This window comes from Stenella coeruleoalba (genome assembly GCF_951394435.1).
Source record: "Stenella coeruleoalba genome assembly, chromosome: 1".
In the NCBI taxonomy this organism is placed as follows: domain Eukaryota; kingdom Metazoa; phylum Chordata; class Mammalia; order Artiodactyla; family Delphinidae; genus Stenella; species Stenella coeruleoalba.
Genome location: NC_137169.1, coordinates 147,767,946 through 147,787,492, shown reverse-complemented (window position 1 = coordinate 147,787,492; position 19,547 = coordinate 147,767,946). Strand labels below are relative to the sequence as shown.

The window sequence follows — 19,547 nt, the reverse complement described above, 5'->3', positions numbered from 1 at the left end:
GAGTCAATTAAAATCAGATTAAAACATTTTGTGAAAATACAAATTGTCAGTTTCACTTAAAATTATCTATTAAAGCTCAGGATTGTGATACTCGTCTTCAAATTGAGGTAGCGGTACCATTAGTGCATGAAGGCACCCCAAGGGTATGTGGGTACATATAGTTTAATGGGAGTCAAATTCCAGATCCTCAACTTCTGTAAGTATTCTTTTCTAAAATCCATCTGTTTGAGAACACTATGAAGTCTGTTTTCTTTTTCCACTCCCATTTTATAATTGCTCGTCTCCCGCTTTATAAGATAAAGGCATACTTCTTGTCTCAAATCTATGGTTCATGCTTTAGCTTGTGAAAATCTCTTGGGTGCAAAACAAAAGGGACTATTTGAGAATGCATAGCTCCCAAGGGAGGGCATAACAAAAAGCTCTATAAAAAGTATTGAGGCAGGTGTTTTATTTCACTAGCTTACAAACTAGTAACGAAGCTCTATCAGTCATCCATAATCTTTCTGAAAACTCTGAAGCAAAATGGCTGACATTGGGCTATGTAATAACACACTCATTTGAGTTAAAAATTAAAGTCAGACCTTTTCTAACAAAATAAGTCTTATGTTATAGATTGGTTTGATAATGAGGCTTGGCTTTGCCAATTGGATTATATGGTGGACATTTCCCGTAAATTTTCATAAATTCCAGGTTTTAATAGAATTCTATTTAAAGCATATATGCAGTATGAAATATACTGGAAATCACATCATTTACAACTGTTAAACCTATAATTATTTGAGCTATAATTTAAAACTGTTCAAAGGAGTACGTTGTTTTTCAAAACCTTTGTAGAGCTAGTATGTGAACAAAAATATTTCATGACCACTGCTGGGGTGTTGTGGGAAAAGCCTGGGTTTTAGAGTCATTCTGAGTACCCTAGCTTTGGATCTTGTCCTTGGCAATATGCCTTTAGAAGTTGACTTAAAACCTGCTTAAGAGTTTTATCCAATGTATCTATTCCTAATTTTCTAAAAGGTTTTAAGTTTTTTGTTATTTTAATATAGATTAGTATTGCATTTTATTATTTTTTGTGTTGAGATAATCATTTGATTTTTCATCTTTATTCCATTGATGTGGTGATAAACATTAAGTTTGAATATTGAATCAATCTGGCATTCCTTCATTAGACCCAACTTAGTTGTGATGTATAACATATTTTTGGATTTGATTTACTAGTGCTTTATGTTTTTTTTGCATTGTGTACACAAGAGAGATTCTTTTCTTTTGATGTCTGTGTAAAGTTTTGGCATCAACATTATGCTGCCCTCACAAAACACGTTGAAATGTACTTCTTCATGTAATGTTGGTGTCATTACTACCTTAGATATTTGAAAGTTTGGAAGAATTCAATGACAAATCTATCTCATCCTGCAGTTTTCTTTCCAGAGAGATTTTAAAGTAGGGATTCAGTGTCTTTATTAGATGTAGGATTATTCAAGTTTCCTGTTATTTCTTGTGTCATTTGACAAGTTGCATTTTTTAGGAATTTGCCCACTTAATGTTAATTTAAAAATTTATTGGCATAAACTTGTTCTAAATGATGATTTTCTGGTTACTCTCTTAAGATCAGTACTTGGGTACATTTTTTAATTCTAATATTGCTTATTTACATCTTCTCTTTCCTTGGTCTCTTTTTAGAGATCTTGTGAAAAGATCTTGTCAGTCTTGTGAAAGAACCAATTTTTTGTAATGTTGATTTTCTCTATTTTCTCTTAATCTGTACTCTCATCTGTATTATTTTCTTTCATTTACTTTTGTTCTCTTCCCCATCTTTTAAAGTTCTTTGATTAGCCTGTTAATTCTCAGCATTCTTCTTTTCTAATATAAATTTTAAGGCTTTAGATTTCTAAGTACCACTGTAGGTACATCCCACACATTTTGATATGTTGTCTTTTTATTATTGTTCCATGTTAAATGCTTTCTTATTTCCTATTTCTATTTTCTTCTTTGAACTATGAGTTGTTTAGAGGTGTGTTTTAATTTCCAAATGCTTTAAAAAAAGTTATTATTTAAAAAAATTTCCAACTTATTTCCATCGTGGCCTAGTATTTGTTCCATGTATATAAATGTTCCACATGTTTTACAAAATAATGTTTCTCCTGCAGTTGTTGTATGTGTCCAGTACACCCAACTTGTTATTTAGATTTTCAGATTTTTGTCTGCTTCACCTATAAATTATTGTGTATTAAAGTTATCTATCTTGATGGGTATTTTCCAGTTTTTCCATGTAACTCTCTCAATTTTTGCCGATTATATACTTTGAGTAATACTAGATTAATTAAATGATGAAATGTAGAATTATTTTATTTTCGTGATGATTTGCACCTTTTATGTAATGACAATCGTTATCTTTAGTTAGGATTTTTGCCCTATAGTTCCTCTTTTTTTTCCCCTTATTATAAATAATGTGGCTTTATTTTGTTTATTTATGTGGGTTTTTTTCCATCCTTTTATTTTAATTCTCTCTGTATTCTTGTGTTTTGATGTTTTTTGGAAAAGCATCTGACTGGATTTTTCTCTCTCAGTGTGAAATCTTTGTATTTTGACTGTAACAGGCCATTTACATTTATTGTAAATACAGAATTATTTGGATTTATTTCTACCATTTTTTTTTCCTTTTTAAAAAGACTTTGAAAATATTTATTTTTTCATATGTTCTCACTATCTTTTGGATTAATTCAGTTTATTTTCCTGAATCAATTTTCCCCTCTACTTGTTTGATTGACAAACATTCCATTTCTTTTCCTTTAGAGGTTACCCATTTGAAACTTAATACATGTAAGTTATCAAACTGTGAAGTTAATCACTGTCTTTTATGCTTCTCCCAAGGATGCTCTCCTGTGATTCCTAGTCTCTATTTCTTTTGAGAGAGAGAGAATCTAATTGAGATAGCTTGGATCAAGTGTCTCCTTCTGGATCATAGCCGTTGTAAGGAGTGGGGGAGGGGGAGGGTTTAGTAGAGATATGGCCACTAGGTTCTTCTCTTTTACCCCTTACCACCCCTCCTTTCCCTTCCTTGTACCATTTTTATTGTCTCTTATCTGCCATTCAGGAGATATCTACTACAGAATTGCTGCAAACCCAAATATATCTAATTCTATATACTTTCTGTAAGACTTTTTTCCTCACAGATTCACAGTTTGGGGAATTGTGGGGAAATCTCTTCTTCCTCCTCCTCTTCCTCCTTCTCCCCCTTCTCTTTCCCCTCCTTATCCTTTCCCTTCTCTCCCTTCTCCCTACTTCCCCTTCCTGTTTTTTTTTTTTTTTTTGTATATGTGAATATTTGAAACCTATCAAAGTCAGTCCCCCCCCCCCCCAATTGATCATCTCTCCATGGTTGTGCTGTTTCAGAAGGCTTGGGTCATTTATGTCTTTTTCTTTGGTCTGTCCCTTCTTTTCCATTAGTGCTTATCTGCTTGAGAATTCCTAGGAAACTTTGAATGTGACATAGGTGTTCCTATACAAATAAATGACACCTGTGTGTCTCACACTCAAAGGTTTTAGCAGGCAAAGACGTTCTTCTGAAGTCTCCACTGGCTATCATTCTTTTCATTTTAACTTGAGCTCCTTACCATTTTTATTAATCGTCTTATAGCCACGTCTTCCCTTTTTGATTTTTTCATCTTATCTGTTTATAAAATACTTACCTTATCTTGCCAGTACCTTTGGGTTAATAAATAGTCTCCATAAAGAAACTGAGAATTAGCTTAAGAAACTTATCCAGTATTACATAGCTATTCAATTACAGTCAGGTTTGGAACTCAGGATCCAAACTGTGAAGACAGAGCTCTTAATTATTTGATATATTTGATTTAAGGCTTTTTAAATGTATGTTTTAAAATCAAGTTATTAAAAAAAAATTACCTACCATTTGCCCCATTTTCTATTATAAAGTTCTTTTTCTCTAACTACATTGCAAGAGCTCTTTGAATTTTAGGAATAGCAACCCTTTGACCTTCACAGTTTACAGGTATTTTCCCTGTTTGTAATATAATTTTCTTTTAAATTTATTCAGAGAATTAAAAAATCTATAACTTTTAGATGAGCAACAAGGATATATTGTATAGCACAGGGAGTTATAGCCATTATCTTGTAATAACTTATAATGGAGTATAATATGCAAAAATACTGAATCACTATGCTGTACACCTGAAACTAATATAATATTGTAAATCAACTATACTTCAATTAAAAATGTAACTTTAGGGCTTCCCTGGTGGCGCAGTGGTTGAGAGTCCGCCTGCTGGTGCAGGGGACACGGGTTTGTGCCCTGGTCCAGGAAGATCCCACATGCTGCGGAGTGGCTGGGCCCGTGAGCCATGGCCGCTGGGCCTGCGTGTCCGGAGCCTGTGCTCCACAACGGGAGAGGCCACAGCAGTGAGATGCCCACGTACCCCCCCCCAAAAAAAAAAAAAAAGTAACTTTAAAATTCTGTTAAATCTTTGTCTTTTCCTTTAGAGTTTTTGCTTTTGGCATATGATTAGAAAAGTTCCTCCTCATCCCAAGATCATAAAAATGTCCTATTCTAATACATTTATGGTATACATAGGTTGTTTTTTAGATAATCTACCTATATTTAGACTGATACTTTTTAAAAAAATTTATATTATTTATTTATTTTTGGCTTCGTTGGATCTTTGTTGCTGCATGCGGGCTTTCTCTAGTTGCAGCGAGTGGGACCTCCTGTTCATTTCTTTGCACGGGCTTCTCATTGTGGTGGCTTCTCTTGCTGCGGAGCACAGGCTCTAGGCATGCACGCTTCAGTAGTTGTAGCATGTGGGCTCAGTACTTGCAGCTCACGGGCTCCAGAGCGCTGGCTCTGCAGCTATGGCACAGGGGCCCAGCTGCTCCGAGGCATGTGGGATCTTCCCGGACCAGGGCTCTAACCCACGTCTCCTGCATTGGCAGGCGGCCTCCCAACCACTGTGCCACCAGGGAAGCCCCTAGACTGATACTTTTTAAATACATTTTTAATAGCTGGTAAAACAAGACCCTTCATATTTCTTTTTAAATGTTTTAAAAACATGTAAAAAATATAAACAAAGTGGCCAAACTATTTTTTTTTACTATTGTCATATTTTAAACATATGGAATAATTTAAAAACACCATTTTATAGTAGTGTTCTCACCAGCTGAGTGGAAATAAATTTATATAATGTCTATATTTTCTCTTTTTTGAGATTTACTTCCCATAAAACTGTTATATAAAATTTCCTGTGAACCTATTATTTATTTATGCATTATTAATAGTGGTGATAACTGAAGATATTTGAAAGAAGTATGTGGTGAGAGTAAATTGTTACTATGGGAAGACTAAGTAACTAGTCATTTCTAGCACAGTGGCTGGTACTGAACAGGAGCTCAATAAGGAATTAAATGTAGAATTAAATGATTAATGAAGACATTTTATTGGTGAATTTATGAGACTCAACCTTATAGAATTGATCAAATTAGGGATGCTAATATATTTGCTAGTCTTATAGGAAGCAAAGTAGGTGAATTTAGAATGCTAGTTTAGTGATTTACAATAAAGAATATATCTATCGAGCATTGGAGTTTGTTGTGTCAGCCCTACTGGTGCTTTTTTTTTCTTGCAGAAAGTATTTTATTAGAAGTTTGCCTAAAGAATGGAGTTGGAATAAGGATAGTTACTCTAATGGATTTAAGTTCTGATAGCCCATGGCAGGAATGGGCTATTCCATGGCAGGAATGACATGTCAGGTGGATTAATGTTTTGTTCATTTGTCAGCATCCCCATCTACTGTGCATGAAAGACTACTACTTAGGTTTCTCACTCACAAATATTCTCTCCTGATCAATATCGTCCTCCTGGACACATTCTTTCTTCAGTTATATGATTGTTTTACCATCAGATCATGCTCTTAGGAGCAGTTATTTAAAAAAATTTACATGTTATATTGGGTTGGCCAAAAAGTTTGTTCGAGTTTTTCCATAATCCCAAACTAACTTTTTGGCCAACCCAATACATGAACACAGGTTTATTTAAACCATTCAAACAATATATAAGTATAATTAGCATTTATTGAGCCTTTATATACGTGAAATATCATGTTAAGTATTGTATTTTCTTATTTAATTGTAAAACAACACAACAACAGCACGAAAGTACTGTATACCAGTGTTCCCAGCAGCATTATTCACAATAACCCAAGTGTTCATTAACTGATGAATGGATAAAAGAATGTGACACACACACACACACACACACACACACACACACACACACACAATGGAGTATGATTCAGCCCTAAAAAGGAATGAAGTTATGATACATGCTACAATATGGATGACCCTTGAAAACATTATGCTAAGTGAAATAAGCCAGAAATAAACCACATGTTGTATGGTTCCACTTATATGAGATACCTAGAACAGGCAAATCAGAAATAAAGTAGATCATAGAGTTTACCAGGGACTGGAGCAAAAGGGGAATGGGGAACAGTTGCTTAATGGTTGCAGAGTTTCTGTTTGGGGTGATGAAAAAGTTTTGGAAATAGAAAGCAGTGATGGTTGTACAACATTGTGAATGTAATTAATGCCAGTGATGTACCCTCAGAAGTGGTTAAAATGACATATTTTATGTTATATATATTTACCACAAAATAAAACTGAAAAAACAACCAACCTGTTGACTTAGGTTCTATTATTTCTATTTTGCAATGAGGTTCATAAAAGATAAGTAACTAGTATGAGATCATATAGCTAATAAGTGACAAACCCTAACCTTGAACTCAGGTCTGTCTGACCTCAGATTCCATATTTTTAATCAAATGTTTCTCTGCTTTCAGTAGTAAAGGTGAAAGTCCCTCTTTTTTCTGTGCCCTATGTCCATTCTCTTTCACAGAAGTTCTCTGTATTAGTTGTTTGGCCTATATCTTTTTAGACTCTTTTCCTATGCATTCATTTAGGTATATGTGTGCAAATAACTGAACTTATTTCTGTTTCATTGTTTTGTTGGTCCAGGGTTCAGGAAGCTATGACACCATTGGACAAATCTGGCTCACCACCGGTTTTTATTTTAAAGAAATATTTTGTAAGGAAAGAAAGATTTTGTAAAGAAAGATGTTTTTAAATCTGTGCAATAAGTTCACGCTGTCTAGTTCCTAGTTTCTTCTAGTGTGTCATAGGAAGTAGAATTCATTGATGCTGGGAATGTGGAAAATGACATTCTCAGGCTATCATATGGCTTAAAAGGCTGATTTTTTTTAAATCAGGTGATATTTTCTGAGATGACATGCAATTTGGTTTAATATGTCTAGATACTTAATACCTTTTAGAACGTGATTTCTTTTTTTAACTTATGTTTTTGTATTTATATTTTCTTTTTTGTTTTCTTAGGTGGGAGAATTTTATTTTTGTGTTTTTTTTTTTAAACATCTTTATTGGAGTATAATTGCTTTACAATGGTGGGTTAGTTTCTGCTTTATAGCAAAGTGAATCAGCTATACATATATATATATCCTCATATCCCATATCTCCTCCCTCTTGCATCTCCCTCCCACCCTCCCTATCCCACCCCTCTAGGTGGTCACAAAGCACTGAGCTGATCTCCCTGTGCTATGCGGCTGCTTCCTACTAGCTATCTATTTTATATTTGGTAATATGTATAAGTCCATGCCACTCTCTCACTTCGTCCCAGCTTACCCTTCCCCCTCCCCTGTCCTCAAGTCCATTCTCTATGTCTGCGTCTTTATTCCTGTCCTGCCCCTAGGTTCTTCATAACCATTTTTTTTTTTTTTTAGATTCCATATATATGTGTTAGCATATGGTATTTGTTTTTCTCTTTCTGACTTACTTCACTCTGTATGACAGACTCTAGGTCCATCCACCTCACGACAAATAACCCAATTTCGTTTCTTTTTATGGCTGAGTAATATTCCATTGTATATATGTACCACATCTCCTTTATCCATTCATCTGTCGATGGGCACTTAGGTTGCTTCCACATCCTGGCTATTGTAAATAGAGCTCCAATGAACACTTTGGTACATGACTCTTTTTGAATTATGGTTTTCTCAGGGTATATGCCCAGTAGTGGGATTGCTGGGTTGTATGGTAGTTCTATTCTTTTACTTTGAATTAATTTTTATTGGAGTATCGTTGCTTTACAATGTTGTGCTAGCTTCTACTGCACAGCAAAATGAATCAGCCATACATATACATATGTCCCCTCCCTTTTGGGTTTCCCTCCCATTTAGGACACCACAGTGCATTAAGTAGAGTTCCCTGTGCTATACAGTAGGTTATCATTATTTATCAATTTTATACATAGTACTGTATATATGCCAATCCCGATCTCCCAATTCCTCCCACCCCACCCCTTTCCCCCTTGGTATCCATACATTGGTAGAACATCATTTCTTAATCTAGGATTATGAAGTATCTAGTAATCTTTCTGTATGATATATAAAATTTGAGGTATATGTGCTTTTTCTTTTTTTTTTTGCTATACACAGGCCTCTCACTATTGTGGCCTCCCCTGTTGCGGAGTACAGGCTCCGGATGCGCAGGCTCAGCGGCCATGGCTCACAGGCCCAGCCGCTCCGTGGCATGTGGGATCTTCCCGGACCGGGGCACGAACCCGTGTCCCCTGTATTGGCAGGCGGACTCTCAACCACTGCGCCACCAGGGAAGCCCTGTGCTTTTTCTTTGGGAGGAGTTCATAGCCTTATACCATATTCTTGAAGTAGTCTGTGATCTCTCTGTAAACTCTCCCTTTTTTTGAGTTATTGATTAAGAGGTTTTTTTTAATTTTAAATAAGGTTTGAGTAGTTATAAACAGCATATAGAGAAGTAAATTGGTGATTTAAATTCATTATTTTATCATATATGCACATGTTACTATTTAAAATAACATTAAATTTCAATGACTATACCTTTAATTTCTTGACTTCTTTTGGTAGATTTTCATATCTGTTTTATCATTTATATTCTATCTCTTAGTCATCATTACCCACTTATTTTATGGTGTTTTTTAGATCGTACTATTCTCTTGAGTTCTTGGGGGTACTAATGTTCCTGTTTGTTTCAATTGCCTACTTTACACTATGGTGGACTATTTCCTCATGTGGTTTAAATTTTTAGATTGTGAGCTCACTTTTCATTGGGGTATATTTTTCTGGGTTGAGTTCTATTCTCTCTGAGTGCTTTGCTCTGTGGGGTTGGGACCAGATTTAATACTCATTTCTTGGCTGAGGATTCCTTTGCCACATGAGCAGTATAAATTCAGACTCCAGACTGTCACATGCTCCCCCATTACATTACCCCCGACTCCATCCTGGGCTGCTCCCCTAAACCAAGAGTCAGAATTTTTGTTATTCCCTTACGTGGAGAAAGGGTCCTGGGTCCTGATTTTAATCAGGAGTATCGATTCCATTCTTTTCCCCCTCTTAGGTCATGAGCAATACCCGCATGTTTCCTGTGGATCTGTTAGCGACTGTGCCCAGGACCAATATTATGCTTTTTGCAGCATCTGCTCCTGTGTTTTGATTGGACTTCTTTATTTCTGGCTCTTGGGAATTTCCCCATGCCTCTCTCTCTCTCTCTCTCTCTGTTTTTTGAGTTTGAATGTATATTTAAAATTTCTCATGGGTGTCTCTTACTCAGCATTTCTGTGGGTTTGTTGCATGGTTTTGTGTGTGTGGATCCGTTACCTTTGCCTGTTAAGGCGCCAAAACCATAAACACATATGGACTATTTGGAAACTTCTCTCAGTAATCAGTTATTTAAAAAATTAAAAAATACTCTGTCAAAGATACTATTTTATGGGCTTAAAAATCAATAACACAGTGCTACACTTGTCCTCCTGTCATTGCTAAACATCTCAGAAACATACCACTTGTAATTTTATTCTTTGTACAGGTGATTCGTATATAGTTGCAGTATATTTCATCATCTACTATATATTAATTTAAAACTACATTGTATATTTTATTTGTAAAATATAGACATAAAACCTGATAAAATTGATAAAAGTTTAATGTGACTTCAGTAACTATTCTTTTGTCATTGCTCCCTCATATTTCTCTTCCTCCCTCCCTTCTGCATGGATTTTCTCCCTGCCTTAGTTTTGGTCCCTGATTCTCATGTTCCTCCACTGCAGATTAGTATCAGCATCCATAGTGGAAGGACATGCAGTAGAAAGGATAAGGTAGAGGACAAATGGAAGGATGGACACCCACTGGAGAAATCTGAGAGGAAAGGGAGGAAGCAGAATCATGGGTGAAGGGAAGGTTAAAATCTCTTGCTCCAGTACTCAGTGTTCTCTTCTAGGCCTCTTTATGCCTTCAGGCTCTGTCTTTGTTTTTATTCTTCATCTTCTTACTTTCCACTTTCTTTTTCTATTGGAACCACTAACTAGGTTCCTTTCTCAAGCCATGGCAGCTAATATTACCAGTGGTTTGAAACCAGCAGACTGTTCCCATGAGGCCTGGACAGTAGCTGTTGGGAGGAGGCAGGCTGGAGGGGAGGACTGAAGGAGACTCCGTGTTTAGATCTTGGGCTACATTCAGCAGGGAAAAGGGTATGCCTTGCAAGGTGTACCTGGCATTTCATATTGAAACTTCGAATTCTTTTTACTTTAGAATCATTCATTCATTTATCCATTCGTTTATCAGTGTACAGTGAACCAGGCAGTGTGTGAGTGGCTCAGATAGAAATATGCTTTCTTTCCAGCTTCAAAGAGATTTTTTTTTAACTTAGAATTATTTCATATTTGATTTCTTAAATTCCAGTATCTGTGTTAATTTCAGAACTTTTGGGAAGAAAGAGACATGTTATATTGGAAAGGCTTTGGAGCCTGACAGATCAGAGCTTCAATCCTATTAGTACCACTTACTATTAATCTTCAGAATTTATTTTACCTTTCTGAACCTGTTTTCTTTTCTGTAAAATGGGAATAATAATACTTGTCATTCATATCTCCTTCTCTTCATGCACGTGCTTTGTATCTTTCTGCAGAACTAATTTTCTCCCCAGCTTTTAGCCTTGTGGTAGAACGCTTACCCCAATAACTACTGAGTTTTTATGTTAATTCTTATAACCACTTGCAGAGACTAAGTCTTTCTGAGTTCAGTTGTAAATTATTTGTTCCACAGCTTTGGTCAGTTTTCTACTCTGGATCACTTTACTCTGACCTGTGAAGTGTGGCCCCACAATATATACTTAACCTTCCCCTGAGATTCTAGGGGAGATTTTCAGAGAAAGGAGAGTGAGGTGGCGTGGCACAGATTTCAGAAAGTATGTGCCACAAGTGAAAGCACTGAACTGGACAGCACTAAAGAAAGTCAACATATTGTTATCATTAGATGGTGTAGTACTTTGTGAAAGGTCACTGAATATAGCATTTATTCAGTATAGACATAGCCATTGTTTAGCAGCACAGCAGACTGGATTGGGCCCTTATATTGCCTTGATTTTTGTCAAGGACAGTAGTGTAGTGATTATTAATTCTTTGAAAATTACTGTAATGAATACAGAGTTTTTGCAACTAGTCTTATATATCCAAAATTATTTAAATTGCACCGAGTGCCTGAAATGGCCTTTTGGTAGATAGAATTCATGATTTTTCTTTTACATATCTTTGTATAAAGCATTTTTGGGAACTTCCCTGGTGGTGCAGTGGTTAAGAATCTGCCTGCCAATGCAGGGGACATGGGTTTGAGCCCTGGTCTGGGAAGATCCCACATGCTGCAGAGCAACTAAGCCCGTGCACCACAATCAGTGAGCCTGCAAGCCACAACTACTGAGCCTGCGTGCCACAACTACTGAAGCCTATGTACCTAGAGCCTGTGCTCTGCAACAAAGAGAAGCCCCCTACTCACTGCAACTAGAGAAAGCCTACGCACAGCAACGAAGACCCAACGCAGACATAAATAAATAAATAAATAAATAAAGCATTTTTGTTAGATAGTGCTAATGAACTTTTGGCAGTAAATTGAGTGTATAATCAAATTTTTCAAATGCAATATAGAAATAAATGTTCCAGTAGTTGAAGTTGTGAATCATCTCATTCTATTTCATGATTTCATTTAATATCTGACCCTCATCTCTAATAATGTGTTAGGGCATCTTTTAAACTGTCTCAGACATTGTGAATGGAGTGCTCAGTAATAAATTGTACAGCTTTTAACTTTGTTTTGGTTCATTTTCTTTGTACTATCTGAGTATCATAAGATACCTATATACCCCTCTATAGATTTTAATAGTTATTGTTGCTTATTTGTACCACAGATTATAATAATAGGTATAATATACCTTATGTGTTAGCTCTGCAGCAACTTTTTTTTGGGACTTCTGCTTTATCCTTTGGAGGAACTTGAAGTATGTATTAATAATACCTTTGTTTTGTGACCCTGAGATATAGTAGAAATCAAAGCTCCTTTTAAGTATTGGAGATTGATGTTATAATTTATTTGAATTATAGTTATGCTCCCATTTTCAGTTCTAATAAGGCCTTTATGTGTCAACCCATTGCTGGATTGTCTCTGTGGACTCCCACTTGGGCCCCAGTCTGGTCAAAACCCCCTGCCTCAGTGGGGGTGTGGTGTGGGGGGAGAGTCTTTTCCCGTGAGGATTTCCACAGCCAGTAACCAAACCAGTGCTGAGACTGAAACAGCACAAGCTTTATTCAATGGCCAGAGAATGGAGAAGCAGGAACTTAGTTACAAATCAGTTTCTTTTAGGGGGAGCAGTCAAGGCAAGATTTTTAAACGTAGGGTTAACGAGGGGGAGGCACATGCATTGGTTTTATTGGAATAGGCACTGTTCTTCCTGGAACTGGTATGCCACCTCCTTTTCTTCCTGCTATGGTCCGGTACTTCCTGTCATGGCTGTTGGTGGGTGTGTCATTTTGCATGCTAATGTATTACAATGAATGTATAATGAGGCTCAGGGTCTACGGGAGGTCAGGTCTCTCACCATCTTGGGTTTCACCAGTTCTAATCAGGTCTGGTGGCCTCTTGTTTTTCTCTTCTGGTGGTTTCCTGTAAGACAAAGATAATACTTACCCCCAGCTTAGATTCTCTCAAGGAAGGGGGAGAGTTAGAGTCTGGGAGTAACAGCCATGTCAAGAAACCCATCGTGTGTGTGTGTGTGTGTGTGTGTGTGTGTGTGTGTGTGTGTTAAGGTTTCTTCCTTAAAAAGCTTTATTGAAATATAATTCACAGAGTAAACAATTCACTCATTTGAAGTATGCAATTCAGTGGTATTATCTTACTGTTTTATCTTATTAATTTAAAAAAGTTGTGGTAAAGTACAATTGACAATGTGGAGATTAAGGGTGCTGACCCCTGCACAGTGGAAGATCCACCTATAACTTTATAGTGGGCCATCTGCATCTGCGATTCTGCATCAGAGGTTCAGAACCAACTGCAGAGAGTGTAGTACTGCAGTATGTATTTATTGAAAAAAATCCGCTTGTAAGTGGCCGCTTGCAGTTCAAACCCGTGTTGTTCAAGGGCCAACTGTATGTAATACAAAATTGCCATTTTAACCGTACAATTTATTGGCATTAATTACATTCACAGTGTTGTGCAACCATCACCACTGTCTATTTCTAAAACTTCTCATCATCCCAAAGAGAAATTCTATAACCATTAAGCAATGACTCCCCATTTTCCACCCTCCCTCCAGCGCCTGGTAACCTTTAATCTATTTTCTATCTCTGTGAATTTGCCTGTTCTAGATATTTCATATAAGGTGAGTCAAACAAGAATTGCCTTTCTATGTCTGGCTTATTTCTTTTAACATTTTATCATAATGTTTTTAAGATTCATCCATGTTGGAGCATGTATCAGACTTTTATTTCTTTTTTAGGTTGAACTGTTGTTGTATGTATATACCACATTTTGTTTATCCATTCATCTGTTGATGGACCTTTGGCTATTGTGAATAATGCTGTAATAAACATTGGTGTACAGGGATCTATTGGAATCCCTTTTTTCAATTCCTTTGGATATATATCTAAAAATAGAACTGCTGGGTCATAAGGTAAATCTATGTTCAGTTTTTTGAGGAACTGCCAAACTTTTCCAAAATAGCTTTTTACATGCATACATAAAAAGTACTTTACATTCCCACCAGTAATGTATGAGGGTTCCAGTTTCTCTAAATCCTTGTCAACACTTGTTATTTTCTGTTTTGTAAAATTTACTTATTAATTTATTATTATTATTGTTATTATTATTTATAGCTATCCTAGAGGGTGTGAAGTGATATCTCATTGTGGTTTTGGTTTGCATTTCCCTAATTATTGGTGTTTAGTAACTTTCCATATGCTTTTTGGCTATTTGTATATCTTTGGAGAAATATTTAATCAAACCTTTGCCCATTTTTTAATAGGGCTGTTTTTCAATTGTTGAGTTGTAGGAGTTCTTTATATGTTCTAGTATTAATTCTTTTTCAAATATATGATTTGCAAATATTTTTCACCATTCTGTAGGTTTTTTAATTTCTCTCTTAATACTAAACTTCGATGTACAAAAGTTTTAAATTTTGATGAAACCAGTTTATCTATTTTTTTCTTTTATTGCCTGTGCTTTTTGTGTCATGTGCACGAAATCGTTGCCATATCTAATGCCATGAAGATTTTCCCCTGTGTTTTCTTCTACAAATATTTATAGTTTTAACTTTTAAGTTGAGATCTTCGATGCACTTTGAGTTAATTTTTGTATTTGGTGTAAAATAAGGATCTATATTCATTCTTATGTATATAGATATCTTGACTCCTTACTTGTACATACTTCAACATCTGTTTTCTCAGAAATGAAAGCATTCTCTTAGATATCTCCACAGTACAATTATTAATTTAGCAGATTTAACCCTGATACATTATATAATACATATTTAATATTGAAATTTCACCAGTTATCCCAATAATATCCTTTATAGCAATGTTTATTTTTTATTTTTGGCTATGAGTTCCTGTCCATTATTACACATTGCATTTAGTTTTTTTTTTTTAAAGTAGTTATGTATTCAGTATTTTATTTATTTTTTTAATTTTTGGCTGTGTTGGGTCTTCGTTTCTGTGCGAGGGCTTTCTCTAGTTGCAGCTAGCGGGGGCCACTCTTCATCGCGGTGCGTGGGCTTCTCACTGTCACGGCCTCTCGTTGCGGAGCGCAGGCTCCAGATGCGCAGGCTCAGTAGTTGTGGCTCACGGGCCTAGTTGCTCCGCGGCACGTGGGATCTTCCCAGACCAGGGCTCGAACCCATGTCCCCTGCATTGGCAGGCAGATTCTCAACACCTGCGCCACCAGGGAAGCCCGCATTTAGTTTTTATTTTATTTTATTTATTTTTTGGCCATGCTGTGTGGCTTGCGAGATCTTAGTTCTCCAGCCAGGGGTAGAACCCGCACTCTTGTCAGTGAAAGGGTGGAGTCCTAACCACTGGATCACCAGGGAATTCTGCATTTAGTTTTAATGTCTCTTTAGAATCTTTTAATCTGGAGCAGTTCTTAGACATTTTTTTATCTTTCAGTGTCCTTGTTGTGTCTTGAAACTTGTCATACCACAGGCCAGTTATTTTTTAGATTGTTCCTGAATTTAAGTTTGTCTGATTATTTCCTTGTGATTAGAGTCCAGTTATCTGTCTTTGGCAGATGTGTAGTTGTAAGTGATATTAATTAATTAATTTTTTTTCCTCCTTATATATATTTTTCCTTCTACTTTGATTTTAGTCTCTTGGTCTGACCTTAACATATTTGACACCTTAATTTTCAGCCTTCCTTCTTTCCCAGTATAAATATTGAGGGCTTTCCCCTCCCCCCCCCAGTTATATTCTAGAAGTCTTGATATGTAATATTTTTATTATTAAGTAGTTCTGAATATTTTCTAATTACCTTATTACTTTCTTCTTCAAAGTTATTGTCAGATTTCGGAGCTTATGGGCTTTCCTCTGGTCTTTCTGTTCTTGATTTCTAATTATATTAATTGCATAGTACTCATAGAATTTTATTTTTGTGTTCCCAATACTTTGAATTTTGTTGGAGGTAGTTTTATGCCTTGCATATTATAAAAATTTGTAGAGGTTCAGTGTGTGTTTGAAAATTAATTCTTCAACTCTTAGGTGGAGTGTTACATGTATGCCACTCAATACACTAAAAAAATTGTTTTTTGGTCTGCTTGAGCTATGAGTTACTGAGAGAGAGAGTAAAATCCCCCTTTAGGAAGGTGAGTTTGTTTCTTCTTTATGTCTGTCAATTTGGCTTTACACATTTGGAGGAGATGTTGTTGGGTGTATACATGTTTAGACTTATTGTGTCCTGGTTAATTTCAGCTGGTTTTTTTTTTTTTAATCATTATGTATGACTCCTTTTAATTTCTATTCCACTAATGCCTCCCCACCCAATACCTCTTTCATCTAATATCAGTATGGCTATATTGATTTTTTGGTGGGTGAGAGCCGAGGGTTAACATTAGCCTTTATTTACTTTTTTTGAAATTTTACGTAAATTCAGGTAAGAACCTACTAAAACAGAAGAGAAAACTCCACAGAATTTTAGAAAGGATAAACAAGTCTAAATAATGTATATTTGGAAAAATAGTTGTAAAATATGCAAACTTTCCAGCAATATTAGTAAAGAAAAATAATGAAAATAGACCTAAATATATAATATTAGTAATTAAAAAGGGATCAAACCTGTTCATGTAGTAGAGTTTTATAAAGAAAAGAATATTATGTCACCCTATCCCAATAAATTTGAAAATTTCAATGCAATATATAATTTCTTAGAAAAACATAATTAATACAGTTGTCACAGGTAGAAATAGAAAAATGAAAATGACAGTGTGAAAGAAGTGAAATATTAAAAATCCAACAAAATGACACGTGCAAGATGTTTCACTGGCAAGTTTTAGCAGACCTTATAGTCATAGTCTCCTTTATTGTCTTCTAAAAGGTTTGTAGTTTTGTTTTTCACATTGAGATCTTTGAAAAACCTGGAATTATTTTATTTTAGAGAAAAGAAAAGGAGAGGAAGCTACGCAACATAGTTAATGAGGTTGGTTTATTATTGGTACCAAACCAGATGAAGATAGTACAGAAAAAATATAATTGTAAACCAGAATTGTTTATAAACACAAATGTAAGATTCCTAAGTAAAATCAAAGCAAAGCAATTTCATCTATGTATTAAAAAATTATGTTACAACCAAGTAACGTTTATCTCAAGGTATACAAAGATGTATCAGCTTCTAAAATCTTTTTAAGTAAAATGTCATGTTAAGAGAATGAAAAAGAAAACCAAATCTTGTCCACAGAGGTTGTAATTAACAGTCCTACCAGTTATGTGTGAGAATGCCTGCTATTCGTACTCCGGCAAACACTTGGTGGTTTCAGGTTTTTTATTTTTGGCATATTTGGTTGTTAAATAATAGAATATTAGCAGTAAGTTTATTTGCATTTCTCTCATTTCTTGTAATGTGAGCATAATTTTTTGGGTGTAAGTCTGTTTTAAACACTGAAAATTTAAAATGGGAGAGTAACACTTATTGCATAATTTGTTTACTTGAGGACAGGGACTATTTTATTTATCTTCGTACTTCTAACATCTTATAAAATGCTTGGCATATAGCGGGTATTCAAAGTTACTTTTCGAGTGAATTGAATAAATATTTAGTAAACTATGAGCCTTCTGAAGAAATTTGTGACTTAACTCATTTTTGAATGTCTGAAAATAGAATAATTTTGCTATGTCAAAGAAATGGGATTTTTACTAGCAGGTTCCAGGAAGTAAAGAATGGACAGGATTATTCTTCTAGTTTACGTTAATACTACAGGCTCCCATAAAGCGTGGATAGCTCATAAAATCCTTAATCCTAATTATGCACGATTTAACAGTATTCATTTGCTTGGTGCTTTCAGGGTGTATACTATTGCATGGAAAGATAACATCATTTATATTTTGACATATTGTTATCCTTTGTACCTTGCTAAAAGATTGTTTCAACAATTATTTGCTTACCTGAATTGTATTTCCGTTACTCTAGTTTTAAAAAAGTTTCTTTCCCTGCTTTACGGTAATGTTTTAGAGGATTGAAATACCTAGATTTCTAACCTTTCAGATAAGTAGGATGTTACCCAGAGGAAGGTATACACAGAATTATTCTTTAAGAATAAACATAGTTGTCTGTGATGAAATGCTGTTTGGATTTAGGGTCAGAACGAGACAAAGATATAGAACATACCGTCTATTTGGATTAAGGTATTTGGAAATCTTGAGGGGGTCAGGGTAATAAACAGTGAAGTAAAAGAAATAAAGAACTGTTAAGTGTAATGTTGGCTGCTTTGTGATATTTTCCAGCTCTAGCTAGCAACTAGCCTAGCACTCTTCTCACACTGGCTGGCTCCACATCTTTATTTTTAATTTACACATTTCTATGTGTACTGTTCTTAACCAAGTATTTCTGATATGCTTGTGTAGAAGCTGGGAAAGGGAGGGACACTAGTCTCAAGATGATTTCACTCTTCCTTGCCATTCCCTTATAACCCATCTATACCTTTGTAAATAGTCTATTTGTAAATAAGCCTTCCTCAGATTGGGATAATTTATTTCCTGTTAGGACCCTGACTGATGCCCAGTTGCCACAGTCTCACCGTTTGTCCAGTCCAGATTGTTCAAAACCAAGATATCTTGGTCATTTTATCAAAATGTTCACCTCCTGGCTGCCATGGTTTTACATCTTCTCTCTCTTACAGTATGAGATCCTTTATACCTTTATTCAAATTTGATCTGTTTCTTTGATCATATTTTCTGTTGTGTGAATTCCAAATAGAGATTCAATCTCTATTTCCTTTCCTTATAATCTAAAACACTAATACAGAAATCTCTAGTAGACTGGGTTTTGCAATGTGGAATACCCCTCTTTCCTAAAGTATCGGTAGTTAGGGCTAAATACATTTAGACCAAAGCAAGTGGTAAGGCCTGCTGTGTCTCTTTCCCTTTCTAATGCTCAAATACATACCTTTGATCTTCCACACTCTCGTGCATGGTAGGAAAGAGAAGAGAGCTGTACCCATATACAGTGACTATTTAATTGTATTAACTCCTTTTTGTGTGAGAATAAGGAGGGACATGAGGGGAGGAAAGGAGACAGGTCTATATTTCTCTTAAGGCAGCAGAACATGCAGTTGGTTTTATAATTTTTTAAAAAAATGTCAATATGTTCCCTATAATTAATAGAATAATGTCTAAGTTCCTTGCATGGCATCCAAGGCCACTTCCATTTTCCATTTTCTAGCCCTGATTTCTTTGTATTTCTTCTTATAATTCTATAACAACAGTGGATTATTTACCATTATCACCCAAGTTCACTTTGTCTCTCTTCGTTTGCTTATATTGCTCCCTCTGTTGGGAATATTTATAGTACATTGCAAACAGGCAAATTAGCAAAAGTCTACTTAGTCCTCAAGGTCCAGATCCAATGTTAGTTCCTCTGTGAAACATTAGTGTTCTTACAAGAGAATTAGGGTTCCATTTTCACTGA

At 35.5% G+C, this 19,547-nt stretch overlaps 1 protein-coding gene across 11 annotated transcripts in view; it reads left to right on the top strand.

The window, feature by feature from the left end:
* The window catches only part of CDC42BPA (CDC42 binding protein kinase alpha), a 323,830-nt gene that overhangs the window by 40,765 nt on the left and 263,518 nt on the right, over window positions 1-19,547 (top strand). The gene's annotated exons all lie outside the window — the stretch shown is intronic.